Source organism: Chiloscyllium plagiosum, chromosome 33 (assembly GCF_004010195.1).
Source record: "Chiloscyllium plagiosum isolate BGI_BamShark_2017 chromosome 33, ASM401019v2, whole genome shotgun sequence".
NCBI lineage: Eukaryota > Metazoa > Chordata > Chondrichthyes > Orectolobiformes > Hemiscylliidae > Chiloscyllium > Chiloscyllium plagiosum.
The window spans coordinates 18,225,815-18,238,975 of record NC_057742.1 but is presented as its reverse complement, the minus strand read 5'-3'; the positions used below and the strand labels follow the sequence as shown (position 1 = coordinate 18,238,975).

Here is a 13,161-nt window from a genome sequence, read left to right as displayed (position 1 = left end):
ATTTTCCCTGAGATGACATTTTACCTATGTGTCTTTTGATTCTCTTTAAAAAAATAGTGAAACTCTGAATCTAATAAAGATAGAAACATGTCAGTTCAGGTCTTACTGATTTCAGTTATCCAGTTCTTTTAAGCCCATTTTATGACCTTGGTGTGTATTGCCTGCGTGAGGCAACTTTGCTGTTTTAAGAGCATCCTGACCTACCTTTTAAAAGAACAGTATCATGTGCAGGCAATTATCAATTGCTTGTCACTAATTAAAATGTATTAGTAAGTTGTCTAATAGTCATGTACTTAAAAGCAATATCCAGTTAGTATTAGGCCAGGTTTGGAAAAGGAAACTATATATTGGCAAAGAGCCAAAAGCTTTAAATTTGATAATCAATTGTTATTTAATACTCATTCATTTTGCAGTACAGTTTACTCTTCAATTCAAAATAGCTTACTTCATAGGTATCTAATAATTCAATTTTAGCACTGTCTTGCCACATTGCTTGACTCAAATGATTAGATACTTTAACAATTTTAGAACAAGAATGACTGAATTATTGGTGGTTTCTTTTATTTTACAAAATTTATAAAATCTTACAATATTAGTTTCTTAGTACTGTTTTTAATTATATTTTGAGGTTTATAAAATCATAAAGGACTGTTTTTCCTGTCATAATAATGTGTTTCATCTACGTGTCTGAAAATCCAAAACAATTTATTTCCAAACTAAACTATTGTTTTATCCGATTAATATGTGGAGTGCAACTTTGAATACATGAGTATTATGAGCATAAGATATCAAACTAGACCCTGACCCATTTTGATATGATAAATCATTGATTAATTGCAAGTGCTAATTATATATGTTTATTTAACATGGAAAGTCAGTTAACTCTTACACATCTTAACAGGCTGACTTGATTGCAGAAGCATTTTAAATGAAGGTCTATTGTAAAAGTATGAAAACTAAATTAATACTAATTTTAATAGTAAGTAAAATGTTGGGGCATAAGCAATGCTTCCTCTAATTTCCTATCATTGTGCATGGTCCATTTGCTACACTGCATGGTCCATTTAAGATTGCAGCATGCCTGCACGTGTCCACATCTTAAAGGGGCAGCTTCTTGTGTGCAATATTGTTAAACATTCACGTAGCTTAGAGGGAAGATTGGATTTATAGTATGTACAAATGTATGTAGATGCCATTTTAACTTGTAAAGGTTGTGGGTATGTTGAAGTGGGTGTCAGTGCAAGCAGATGTTAAACATCAGAAAATGTTAATGGTGTTGAGAGCTGAGACGGTCCTGCCAATTCCATGCTCAACTCGGATATAGGAAAGCCCTATGGGACAGGCCAGACAGCAGTTTAAATGTCAAAAAAGACTATTTCGATCAAGAACTTAAGCATGGTTTCCGACTTGAACTGGAAACACACGGGTCTTTCTCTTTGCCAGAGTCCTTGTGTATATTAAAGGCTGACAACAGAATGCGTTCCAAGTCACTACTATGCTGATGACCATATTTTAATTACTGGTAACATCAAGTAAACCTGAGTGCTTGTTATATCTAATTTTGTCACTTGATTTCTGGTTGGTGCTCATTTCTTCACCTCCACTGCCGTACACTCCTCTATGGACATCCGTCGATGCCACATTTACAGCAGTCAGGGTGGCAGTGACGAGAGGGCCACGTTCTGTGACTGCCAATGGTGGCCTGTGCTTCCTTCTCTATAATGGGGAGGTGCCAGTGTTGGACAGGGGCAGATAAAGTTAAAAATGTTTTACTTCCTTCTCTTGGAAGAGAGTTATGCATGTGAATATTAGAATATTTTGAAAGGATGGAGTCATAATGTTGGAGAAGGTGACTGTGAGGAATGAGTGTAAATGGCAGTAAGATGAGGGTGAATGAAATGATGTGTAATAACATGATATGAGGGAGCAGCTTGAAAGAGAGGAATTTAGGCAAAAGAACAATTAATCTAAGGAGGACAAGGATGGGGATGCAGGACAAGGATGGGGATGTCAGAGTGAACAGGTTGACATGTGATAGTGGCATGTAAGCCACCTTTCGTGGACTGATGAGGTCATTTGGCGCTGTGTTCCAGGAGGGAGGGAACGCACTCCCATCACCGCCTCAGACAATTCCAGCGATGCCTGCTTAGTCTCTGAGGCAGACATGATCTTCTGATCCACTGGGAAGAGTTCTTCCAGCTTCCGGGGATGTCGATGAGATCTGAAAGGGAGCATGCCCCCGTTGAGACTCCATCTGTCCATGTGCTGCAGCAGACCTGACCATTGCAGAACAAATCCAGTCTGACCCTTTAAGCAGTGACGTTTGCTCAGCTGAGTGAGAGTTGTGGTCACACCCACCTTCTCGGATTCATTGAAAAATCCTGAACCGGGATCCTGACACCGTAGCTAAGGTGTGAACTTACTACAAAACCCATTCAGCTTCTCAATCCACTGCTGAACTCCTTTACCACTGACTGCCTAAAAAAAAACTCCACCCCCATCCCAGTGCAAGCTGGTCGTTTAGTTAAATGCTGTCTTATGTTTTTCATTTTTACGTTTTAAACAGAATGGGGCCTGAACTATTTACAATCTATATCAGTGAAGGGACTAACTGAATGGTTGTTAAATCTGTGATTGGCTCAAGAATAATTAATTTATAAAGAGGAATAAGGAGTGTGCCAAGGGATATAGCTAGGTTAATGAGTGGGAAAACATTTGACAGACAATAATGTGGAAGAATGTGAATTGTCCATTTTAGCAGGAAGAGTAGAAAAGCAGCATATTATTTAAATACACATTTCAGAGACTTTCCGTTTGAGGCACTACTACAATCACACCTCCAATTATTGCTGCAGTAGCAAGTCAGGCCTGTGTCCTTACCAAATCCAACCAGGGCAAAACCGGAACACCTAACAGCTATCCAACTGTACTTGTTCATGGATCCACCCAGTGCAGACCACTCGAACACACTGTGTATAACGCATTTGGTTCTGACGTCTGAGCTCATGTTTTGAAAGGTGAAAGCATGTGATTGTGTTCCACTTCATTATGTTCTGCAGCAAAGACAAAGTTTACTGGTTAGGAAATTGAGGAGAGTGTGCTCGCTTCTGTAGGCTACTGCCACACTTTAGTCGACAGCTTTAAATGACATTTGGACTTTAGGAAAATGTTATAATTTAAACACAATACAAACTACATAAAGATAAAAAAAACAATCATTAAATCAACAGTCTTATAAATTATGTGGCTAAGGAATTAATAATGTAAAATAATGAAATGGTGTGGAAGTCGAGCAGATATTTTGTATCTTTCTTCACACTAAGCGACATCAAACTATCCCATTTACAATTTTGTAAGTCAAGAGGCAAAAGAACCAGGAGAAGCCTAAAATCAAGGAGAGGATGCTGACAAATCTATTCAAAGTAAAGGCTGACAAGTCCTTTGGACAGATGGACTTCATCCTAGAGTGAGTGGCTGAGGCGACCGTTGTCGCAATGGTTGGACTTTGTCAAAAATTTCCTAAACTTGGAAAGGATCCATTGGATTGGAAAGTGGCCAGTGCAAATCATCTACTCAAAAAAAAAGGAGGGAGGCAAGAAACAGGATGCCTGATAATTATCATCTGGAAAATACTGCAATATATTGCTAAGGATTTTATAACAAGGCATTTAGAAAGTCTTGATGTTAACAGAGTCAAAATGATTTTGTGAAAAACTTCATTGAAGATGTGACATGCAATATGGTCACGTAGATTTCCAAAAGGCACTTGATAAACTATAACAAACTAAGAGATCATGATGTCGAGGTTATTATGTTAGCATGGAGAGCAGATTGGTTAGCTGACAGGAAACAGACTTGGGATAAATGGGTAATTTTCAAGCTGACAAGCTGGAGTTAGTGAAGTAACCTACCTACTGATTCCCCAAAGCCTGACCACCATCAACAAGGCCCAAATTTAAAGTTTGACGAAATACTGTTCGTTTGCCTGAATGAGTGCAGGCACCAATAATATTAAAGAAACTCATCAGCACCGAGGACAAAGCATGCGACTTGATCAGCGCCCATCCATTTTCAACATTCACTCACTTCATCACTGGCCACAGTGGCAACAGTGTTTACCATCTGCAAGGTGTACTGCAGCAACTCATCAAGTCTCCTTCAATGGCAAAACTTAATAAAACTGCAACGTCTACTTAGAAGGGTAAGTGCTGCAGATGCATGGGAACACCACCAACTGCAAGTTCCCCTCCATGACACTCACCGTCATGACTTAATTACTTCATTGTATCTGGGTCAAATACCTGACACTGACATCCATCAGTCGGTGATGGAAGGTATATCTACATTAGTTTAAGAGGTTTCTCATCAGCACCTTCTCTCGAACAAATGGATATAAGCAGCCTTGCCAGTGATGCTGACATACCATGAAAGAATATTTTAAAAATCTCAGTCCTTGGCCTCTTGTATTTTTGATTTCTCCCTTTTGTTTAGCAACCTTTATAAATACTGTATTAAGTGCTGGAAGGGCACAGCAGAGCTCCTGAAACAATGGTTGTACATCTCTGCTGAAGGGATGCAATGTATTACCAGCGCAGCCATTGTTGGAGTATGTTTTTGTGTGGTTGTCAAGAAAGGATTGAGTGTGACGAACGCCACAGTCGAATAGCCTGGTGAAAGTAGGTTTCCAAACTGAAGCATGAAGAATGACGACCTGATAGCAAACGGTTAGTGAGACCAGTCGAACCGAATGCCAGCAAATGCTGATATCTTGGTCTGGACAGAGAGAGGCAGCAAGGGTGAAAATTGAGAGAAAATATGTTGTTAGATTGATATTTTAAGCTAAATTCATGAGTCCAAAGAAATTACTAAGAGTACGTAAACATTTATAGCTGGAAAGTTTAATGGATAAACCTGCAAGCACTGGAACAGTAACTAACCTTTTAAGGAAGCAAGGTCACAAATCTTCCAGGTTTTCAATGTAGACACTTGATTTAGCAACAAAGCGATCAGACTACAAATGTTTGTCTACCTTACTGTTTGTGACAATTGTGTTCCATAAATCAAAATTAAATTGATAATTGGCTAATCTTTGGAGGCCGAGGATTCAGTTTCATGTATGGATTTGTTGGTGTAAAATGTCAATATAATTTAATGTGAATAAATATATGTTTTGTTTGATAAGTGTTTACTTGAATCAGCAAAATAGTAAGATCCAGGTTTTTAGAATTATGTTGGATCACAATGTAAAATGATTAACTATCGTGCAAACGTTCTAAATATGTTTTTTGAACTTTAGAATTTTATTAAACTATGATTTAAAAATTCTCATTCCAGACACTGAATAGGATGATAGCATCATTACGTCATTTTCTACTTCAGTGTGTAATCATGACAAACATGGCACTTTACCATAGCAACAAAACATTTTGAACCAAATGTATTATCGGTAGATATGATTAAACTTCAGCAATGGGCTGCAGTCTTCAGGTGAAATTTGGCAGCCGTTACTGTGCTAAACACACAAGTAAAATTGCATGAAATTTTATCTTTGTAGCTTAATGACAGGTTTGCATCAAGAATTTTGCCTTATAATAAATGGGAAGAGATTCAAAATGCTGAGATGCTATATATCTAAAATAGTTTCCCATTTAGGTATCCTTTTTCTGTCAAGCTGACTGCTATAGAAAGAATTCTCCCAAGTTAATTAAAAAAAGTATTGGGCCTGCCTCTAACATGGAAATGTTGACTTCATTCTTGCAACCATTTCATTACAACAGCTCTGCAGCAGAGAAGAAAATATTGAATTTTTCAGAAATTGGAATTTCATAAATTTAGTTATTGAGAACGGAAGGGAATGCTTCCCTTTAAAGTGTCTTGCACCACCAGCTGAAGGCATTTGGATTTAATGATCCAGCATTAAAGTTGATTGCATTTGTGGAGTTTTTAAAACATCATTGTTCGCCAGTGAAGGAATATAGCACAGAATATGGAATGATATTCTGTAGTTGTGCATGTAGAAGAGACGTAAGAAATTGGTGCTGTGCTGAAAATATGGCAGGATTATGCTCTCTGTGTCCTTGCGGTACCATTTTTCTTTGTTCCTTGAGGCGACTGGATTGAAAAGTGTGAGAACATATTGGTGTAGAGATGTACATAAGTGAAAATGAAAAATGACCCAGGCCTGTGAATTCTTGCCCAGTGGTGAAAAATGGCACCTCAAAAAAAAAAATCTGCAGTTTCCAACTATTCAAATGATTATTTACACCAGTGAATTCAAGAAAATGATTTGGGACTTGGGTGTAACCCAGTTTGTCTCCACTTCTAGTATAATGGTTTTACTTGTATCACTTGGCGGGGGGGGGGGAGGGGATAAGGGGCAAGGAGGAAGTTCTTGAAAAATGTCTAACTCAAAAAGTATTTCATAGCCTAGTGATCTGCCTGTAGAAGACTTAAATAGGTTAGTTGAAGTGATTTTGAAATATTGTGTATGATAACATTAGTTCCTATTGACAAAACATGTTTTCTGCTTTCAGATATCGTTTAGTTGCAAAAAATAAATTATGCTCATGGAATATTGTACTTTGTGACATGGTGAATGTGCATCTCAACAACAGCTATTTCAATTCAGTTTTAAAAAATTACTAATCAGTATCATCTTCACAAAGTTATCAAGTGTAAGAAATCAAGGAGATTCACACCAAAAAATGCAAGAATGTGGTATGAAGTTTATACAATCACCACCAAACTGAAGGGTATTAGGGTGTCATCATTTAACAGTGATAAAAGTAGGCCTTTCAGCCCGCTAAAGCTGCCTTAGCCAAAGCCATCCAAACTTTCCAATCCCAGTTTTCCTCCCATAGCTAAAGGTTTGTAATATCTATTGATTCGGTCACTGTCAGTATGTCTATCTGTCAGTTTTCTTTTCTCGAATTGGTTATGTGTATTTTTTTGCTTTTTTTCTTGTTTTCCAGCCTTGTTGCCAGAAAACTTAGTCCAATTTCAATTAATCCCCCCCCCCCAACCTATTCTTCCAAAAGGATAAGTTCCACCCAACGTATTGCAGCAAAAATATTTATGAGCGATATCTGGGTGTGATATGATCCACTAGTTAAATTCTGCTCACCATTAAATACATTGCATGAACAGATAAAGTATCAAAAATAGATTTCAGAACTTGTTCTTCAACAAATGTTCTCACGCTTCTGTCAGTCTTTGAACATCCAGGACTCCAGCTACATTGAATCTGGTACGTTTGAACATCTTGTTTTTACTTCAGGGAAAGAACAGCTATTTCCTTTCCCCTCAAAGGTCCAATGGCTTCTTGCCCAAACATTCACATCCACTAGTTGTTCAGTCACCTGAGGACCAATCACATTGTTGTGGCAGACAAAACATCTTTGTCATTGACATTAGGATATCATTTCCCAGACCACTCAGCCAATTGTTGCAGCCGAATGTCCGTCTGTACACACCCCTTGGTTCCAGCTCATATATAACCAGACACTTTTTAATTGTTTAAACAAGTGCCATGTAAACTTTCTATAGATCGTGGCAAATCTTTCAACAATCTTTGTATTTTTTAGTTGAAAAACTATATTTTCCCTATTTAAGTCCACAATCAAAAATACAGAAAAGTAAAAAGATATGGTCTTTACATGCTGTTACTCCTCAAATTAATTGGGCTAAGATTGTTAATAATTTAATGATAAATATTCTTAATAATAATTATCCATTTAGAGTAAATTACCTTCTCACCTCCACTCATCTCCCCATACTTCATGACCCCCCATGTCCACCCAGCTGATTCCCCACTTTGGATTTCCATTGTAATAGCTTCAATGACAATAGAAATGGTAGCCATAACATATACATGTATTATCACTAAAGGTCACATAATTACTAAACGTCATTTAAAAATAGAGAGATTTCTCAGAATTCAGTGAGGTTTAGTCAGCCATGAATTGCTCAAACTTAAAAACAGTTATGTGCAAAGTTTCCAGTAAATTTCTAAATTATTGTTGAATGTTTATGCTTATTGTGTAACAATGATCAAGAATAGTTTTTGTCGTATTCTTAAGGCTTTCTGAACATCAATAATCATTTGTTTTTCAGCATCAGTTGAGAAGTAGCATAACTTCTAACAATACCAGTCACTTTGCAATTAGACAGTGAGTTAGAGAGCGAGACAGCAAGCAGCAATTAAGTATAACTAGTTTAAATATGATAAATGACTTAATTGTCTTTTTAAAAAATATTTTCATGAAGAAAACAAGATTCAGATCTAAGAATAAGGAGGTTTGTCTAGGGAGAGTGACATTTCTGATTGGGCCAGGGCAAAGAGAGATTTATTGAATGGAGAGAAACGTGGACTAGACCATGGATGGGTCCATTGTTGCAGGTGTTGAAACCCTTGTGGGAGAACGTGGTAAAGAGAGATTTGGATTGCATAGAGGCATTTCATGATCACAGCATTTCGGAGCACTCTGATACCAATAAAATACTTGAATTGAATTTATTATGACGTGTACTGAGGAACAGTGAAAAGCCTTGTCTTGTGAGCAAGTCAGGCAGACCACGAAGTTAGGTAGCATAAATAAGTAAATAATAGGTAAACAGCAGCAAAAGCAAAAACACAGGTACAGGCAAATGTTAAGACTTTGTGAGTCCATTCAGTATTCTAACAACAGTAGGGTAGAAACTGTTTCGAAACCAGCTGGTGCGTGTTCAGACTTTTGTACCTTCTCCCGATGGTAGAGGTTGTAGAAAAAGATTGCCAGGATGGGCTGGATCTTTGAGAATGCTGGCAGCCTTTCCTTGACAGCAGGCCTGGTAGATGGATTCTATAGATGGGAGGTTAGCCTTTGTGATTGTCTGGGCCAAGTTCATCACTCTCTGTAACAGTCTCTGATCTTGAATGGTACAGTTGCCATACCAGGTGCCATACATCCAGACAGAATGCTCTCGATGGCACACCTATAAAAATTGGCAAGGGTATTCCCGGTCATGCCAAATTTCCTCAGCTACCTGAAGAAGAAGAGACTTTGTTGGGCCTTTGTAACCAGTGAGTCCACATGAAGAGTCCAAGAAAGCTTGTTGTGGATGACCACTCCTAGGAGCTGTTAATGTGTAGTGAGGCATGAGTAACTGTCCGTCGAAAGTCAATAATGAGTTCCTTGATTTTGTCGGCATTGAGAGCTAGGTTGTTCTCAGTGCACCATTTTCCCAGGTCTTCCACCTCCTGTCGTTGCCACCTGAGACTTGACCAACTATGGTGGTGTCATCAGCGAATTTGTAAATGGCATTAGTCTGGTATTTGGTGACGCAGTCATGGGTATACACTGAGTACAGTAGGGGGCTGAATACGCACCCCTGGGGGGCTCCAGTGTTGAGTGTTAGTGGGGATGAAATATTGTCCCCAATCTTCACTGATTGTGGCCTGTGGGTCAGGAAACTGAGGATCCAGTTGCAGAGAGTGGGGATGGTCTGAGACTACTAAGTTTAGTAATCAGTCTCGAGGGGATCATAGTGTTGAAGGCTAAACTGTAGTCAATGAGTAGGATTCTTAATGTAGCTGTTCTTGGTGTCAAGATGTTCTAGGAAGGAGTGAAGGGCAAGTGATATGGCATCTGACATGGATCTGTTGGTCCGATAGGCAAATTGGAGTGGGTCAAGAGAAGTGGGGAGACTGGAGTTGATTAATGCCATGACCAGCCTTTCAAATCACTTCATGACCACCAAAGTTCGGCCCACTGGGCAGTAGTCATTGAGACATGCTGCATGAGCCTCCTTGGGCACAGGGATGATGTTGGCCCTTTTGAAACAGGCAGGGACAGTGGCTTGCTGCAGGGAGAGATTGAAGATATCCAAGAAAACCTCTGCCAGTTGATCTGCACATGCCCTGAGTGCATAGCCTAGTACTCTGTCTGGTCCCGTCGCTTTCCTTGGATTCACACGAAGGAAAACTGATCTGACCTCTGATGCAGTGACTGTTGGGATAAGTTCATCAGGACTTGTTGGAATAGGTGTTACCTCACTGCCGAAATTCTGCTCAAAGTGAGTACAGAAGGCATTGAGACGATCTGGGAGGGATATGTCACTGTCTGCTATCTTGCACTGTCTCTTTTTAGGACCTGTGATATCTTTCAGTCCTTGCCATAGTCTCCAGGTGTCTATCTGGGTCTCCAATTTGGATCGGTATTGGTCCTTGGCTATCTTAATGGCTCTGTGAAGGTCATACTTGGATTTCTTATATTTGAGTGGGTCTCCTGATCTGAAGGCCTCATGCCTGGCTTTTAGCAGGTTCTGTATGTCCTGATTCATCTAGGGTTTCCTGTTGAGGAACACCCGGATTGACTTCCTCGGTATGCAGTCACCCACACACTTGCTGATAAGTCTGTGACAGTGGTGACGTACTCCGTCCAAGGTACCTGCAGACTGTTTGATCATGGCCCGATTAGCTGATTCCAGACAACACCAGAGTTGATCCTATGCCTCCTCTGACCAGCACTGGACCTGCATCCGCAAGGGGGTCTCCTGCTTGAGCTTTTGCCTGTAAGCAGGGAGAAGAAACACAGAGTTATGGTCGGAGATCCCAACCAACATATGAGTTTAGGACCAGGTGTTAGACACTAGTGCTTTGCCCCTCATCATGGCTGATCTGATTGTGATATCTAAACCATATCCCATTCCCATCCTGATAACCTTTCATACACTTACTCAGCAATATTCTAATCATCTCTCCCTCAAAAATATTCAAAGATTCAACTTCTACTGCCTTTTGAGAAAGGGCATTCCAAAGATTTTGAAGCCTCCGAGAGAAAAAGATTAAGTTTCATTTTTTGTCTTAATTGAAAACTCCTTATTTTTAAACAGTGACCCATATGTGACTGAAAGCTTACACAGAGACTGGAATACAATTTTCTTCATATTTCTCTGGAAAGTAGTAAACTTAAAAGCAGATAACTTGGAAAGTATGAGTGCCACTCTTAATTTCATGATCCTCCCACTTATGATGTTTACATCCAAGAAATGCCTTTAAGTGGTGCATACTTTTTTTTGTGATAAATGATGCTGCCAGAGGAAACAGCAATTCTGGTAACTGAATATTCCACCCAAGTTTAGGTTCAAAACTGGACACAAGCTCTGGAAATGTCATCTTCCTAAATGTTCTGTCAACTAAAACACTTGATATTAGTACAACAATGCAGAAATGCCAGCTTTCAGGTGCGATGTTGAACCCAGGCCTATCTGTCCCTTCAGGTCAATATAAAACAACCCATGGCAATATTTTCAAGAGTAGCAAAGAAGTGATCCCAAGTGCACTGACCTATGTTTTTACCCCCCAAAAAGATAGGTTGTCAGATCATTGCTACACTGCCATTACTAAGAGTTTGCTATGTGCAGTTAGCTACTGTGTCTCCTACATTTCTGCAATGCGGATACTTCAACAAAATGCTTAATTTGGCATTAAGGCACTTTGGGATGTCTGGTGTTAAAAGGCACTCTACAAATGCAGGTCTTTCTTTAAATATTACGCTGCTAAGGATTAATCTTTCTGGGACTTTTTTTTCAGAATGTAATTGGTATGTTTCTGCCATGGAATGACATCACTGCACAATTAAAGACTGCCACAATTTGTATGTATTATTATCCCTGAGTAAACACAATCAACAGACATTGCTCAAATAGCTCTTGTGCTATAGAAGGACAATAATAAAGAGATCCAAATTGATCAAGATCGACTCAAAAATTAGGGCTCAAGTTAATGCTTTTTATGGCAATTAATCCAAATATATTAGGAAGCAAATCTGTGCAAACATAAAACAATTGAAATTCCATGCCTGTTTCAGTTGCATTAACACAGATACTAAACTGGGTAATGGCTGTTTTATAAATTATTTTGTAAATGCTAATATAAAAATTACATTTTAAATACTATGAGTTGTTAAATGAATGAAAAATGTTGTTTCAAATAAATTATAGCACTTTCAAAATGTTGTTTAAAAAAAATTATTTATTTCAATGTGTAAATAACAAAATAGAATTTTAAAGTACAGTACAAATAAAGATGTAATTGCTCATATTTTTATTAAGTGCCTGATTATTCTTATTTGGAGAGGCAGAACTATGTTTAACGCATGTTAAGAAAATATAAGCTCTCCTGATTGAATGGAATACTGAGTTATCACTGACAATTTCCACTTATCACAAGTTTGAATTCAGTCCACTTGATGGGATAAAACTAGTTTTAATCTGCTAACTGCAAAGGTTACTGCATGAAATTAGTTTGGGAAGTTTTAGTGAGAGAAATGAAGCCATAAGACATATGATGCTAAATTGACAATCTAACAGAACCAGAACATTCACTTCTTTATTTGTTAGGGCCTTTTTGTACTTTGCATCCAGCCATATTCAGGAATGACCAATGCTACTACAGGGAGCCCTTTTTTTTGAAAGTCTGGTAAGAATTGGTTCTCACTCTGTTCTTATAGTCATACAGCACTGCAACAGACTCTTTGGTCCACCTCACCCACGCCAACCAAAATCTAAATCTGATCTAGTCCCTTTTGCCAACATTTGGCCCCATATCCATCTAATCTTTTCCTATTCATATACCCATCCATACCTATCTCCACCACTTCCTCTGGCAGCTCATTCCATACAGATGCTACCTGCTGCATGAAAAAGTTACCCCTCGGGTCCTTTTTAAATCTTTCCCCTCTTATCTTAAACCTATGCCCGCTAGTTTTGGACTCCCACACCCTAAGCGAAAGACCTTGGCTATTCACCCACAACCATCATTATTCTGTATATTAAGAAGTAATTACTACACAGTTAATTTAATATATTTAAAGTGTGGGGAATCAAATTCCGACTGAGTTAAACTCAAAAAAAATTTAACTTGTCCTTTTCAGCTACTTTAAAAAGGAACAGCAACTCAAAATAAATTGTAACCAACTTGTCGTAACCTCTTGATTTTAAGGAATGGTCCTGATTTGAACAGAACACATGTTTCCAGTGTTTCAAAGACTGAAAAAAAGCGTTACTCAAAAAGTTATTCTAAAATTGTAGCAGGGTATGTGATTTGGAAGTTAAAATGGTAAATGTCTCCTGCAAGTGTAAAGGGGGAGTGGGTCATGCAGACTATCTCCATAGCATGCT

At 38.5% G+C, this 13,161-nt stretch overlaps 1 protein-coding gene across 7 annotated transcripts in view; it reads left to right on the top strand.

The window, feature by feature from the left end:
- The window catches only part of LOC122539903 (acyl-CoA-binding domain-containing protein 5-like), a 193,530-nt gene that overhangs the window by 105,764 nt on the left and 74,605 nt on the right, over positions 1–13,161 (top strand). Inside the window, exon 13 of one of the 7 annotated variants that reach the window (XM_043675060.1) lies at positions 11,573–11,930. The exons of 5 other annotated variants lie outside the window; for them this stretch is intronic. The gene's annotated coding sequence lies outside the window, so the exon portion shown is untranslated. Of the gene's footprint in view, positions 1–11,572; positions 11,931–13,161 lie in introns of those variants that run through there. One more of the 7 variants, XM_043675059.1, reaches the window with a different exon arrangement.